Genomic DNA, 2,810 nt, shown 5'->3' with positions numbered 1-2,810 from the left:
TACACATGTATATATGTATATATATATATATATATATATATATATATATATATATATATATATATATATATATATATATATATATATATATATATATATATATATATATATATATAAATATGTTACAATACTCGTGTGTACATACATACATATGTCGCATTTACTAATTGAATGTATTTTTTATCAAAAGAAACTTTTCCATTCATCTTTGAAAAACAATAAATATTTGCCATTGTTACGAGTTGAAGACATGTTACAATATTACAAAGAAATAAAGAAATCATCTCTAGACTCATAATCAATATTCCATAATTTCAATTCATACATTAGATGATGTGATTTTCCCATACAACAAATACGTGTTTCATCCACTTTCATTTTCTTTCCTATTGTTGTCTCTGGGAGCATAGAGAAGTGATTCGTAACTGACCTTTATGATGTCATTTTGTTTTATGGGAAAAGTGCATACAAAAGGGATTCGTGAAAGGAAAAGCAAAATAATGCACTTAATGGGTACCTGCGCATATTACAATGTACACGACAGTTCTACGTACTGTGTAGGAACTATGGCGATACATTTTATAATAAAGTTTTTATTATGTTTGCATCAGTCGAGAAGAAAATGACATGATTTTATCAGCTTTTATTTCCTGATTACCCAACAAAAATAATGATAAATAAAAAAATTTAAACGTTTTTGTGGATCTCTTATAGTATCTTTTATTTTAATTTTTAAATAATCAGATAAAAAAAACAGATAAGACCTGATTAAACTAGAAATTCCGCACAGAAAATAAATAGCAATTTATTTACATTTTTCTTTTTTGACCCTTTATCGCACCCAATGGTGCATAAGGCACTGCATCGTATTGACGCAGTGTTATATTGATCGTTACTCACATGAAAGAAAGGCGATGACTTGTGCGCTTCAGGGCCCAGTCCAGGGTAATATTAAATAAATGTTTGAGTGTAAAATCACTAATATTTATTTTCTCCTCTCCCTGAGAATCGAACCCGGGACTTCCAACACGGTAGCTAAACACGCTAACCATTACACCACGGAGGCGGACCATCCAAGAAAAAAAATATTATATAGACATCTTGAATGAAGTACCGAAATTATACAAACCTTTACTTCGTAATTTTGTTTTATTTTTTACGTGCAGTAGAGAATTACGAAAATGGTTACGGAAGAAATATGTATATACTTAATTTTTAAAAGATAAGATAATATCCAGGATTTAAAAAAAAATGGTCCCAAATTCACTTTGAATTGATGGGTTAGTGCCTTGAGAAAAAATCTCGTGCCAATCAATCTAACGTATTTTGACCGCATTAAATAAAATAAAACGTCAGCTTACGCAAATAAAATCCAAATATCCATATATTTTTACGACATGTTTCCATTAATATCAACAAAATATACCCTTTACCGGTAGTATTAATTTTTAACAGCTTTATGATGTATTTTAATTTAAGTATGGTAATTTTATACCAAAAAAATAAACGGAGGTACACATTTATTCATGTGTGTTTTTTGCGGTTTCCGTTTCCTTCTTCTTATTAATTTAATGCGCAGAATAAAACAAATTATGATATTCTATACAGATACAAGATAAATAACTGTTATTTACTTATCTTATCCGAATTTTCTCTAGTCAAAAATAACAGATATGAAAAGTGTGTAAATTTGTTTTCAAATAGCAAAAAAAAAAATATATGTAAAATATATATTACGTTTCACAAAATATAAAGACTGAACAATGCGTAACAATTTACTAAATTGACGTTACGGAAAAATATTTTTCATACATAACACAAGAAAATATTTTACAAATAAATTCACTCACCCTATTTTAATTTATGTAGGTACCTACTTATTAAAAGAAACTCAAAAATAAATAATTTTCAAAAGAATTATGTATAAAATATTTTTCTTTAGAAACGTCATATTTTTCTTCTCAATCAATAGTAATTATCCCGAGACTATGTTTACGGTGTATATTTTTTTTACATATATTTTTAAATGGCACTTTTTATTTACACGCGTTTGTAGGTGCATATATAGTTTGTTTGTATTATTTACAATAGCGTAGTCATACACGAGAAAGTGACCAAGTGCATTTTTTACAAAAACGTGATCATTGACTATTTCATATCTTACTAGCTTAATATTGCCCCGAAAAATCCCAAAGTGATTTAAAACTTGGAAGTATAATATATTGACTTGTTAAAAATAACTAACTGCATTGATGTTTATTTTCTTTCCAAGCAAAAGTGACTGAAATGGCCCTCCTGAACATTTTACGTTTTGTTAGTTGGTCACTTTCTCCTGTACGACTACGATATTTAAAACATATATAAAATTATTTTTAGTCTTACCACGTACATAAATGTTTAAATCCAAACCAATTTTCAAGTAAATCTAAGCGACGTGTGTTTGTAAATATGTATAAATCAAGTTTCGGCCCAAGAAACTCTTATTCCGGTTATGGTCCCGTGGTTAGAGTCCGGGACTCTAACCACGGGACCATAACTCAAATGACTTAAAACATAATATTTTCAATATTGTGTTTAATTTTAGAAATAGAATGAATGTTAATAAGTCCAATCCCGCTTAAAGAAAAAATGTATATTATTTAAAAAAAATTCTAGGTTTCAATAGTCTAACCATAATATGTATGTAATTATTTCAGGAAACTGTTGACTGAAAATGCGTAAATTTGGGCGTTCGTGCCCCCGCCCGGAAAGACATTTAACCTTTAGAGAGCCGCAAAGCCTTCCTAACGTGCCTTCCAGGCGGGTTGGTC

Source organism: Brachycentrus maculatus, unplaced genomic scaffold, assembly GCF_059751285.1.
Source record: "Brachycentrus maculatus isolate JH-2025_06_01 unplaced genomic scaffold, ASM5975128v1 h1tg000057l, whole genome shotgun sequence".
Lineage (NCBI taxonomy): Eukaryota > Metazoa > Arthropoda > Insecta > Trichoptera > Brachycentridae > Brachycentrus > Brachycentrus maculatus.
Note: the sequence above shows the minus strand (reverse complement) of the source record.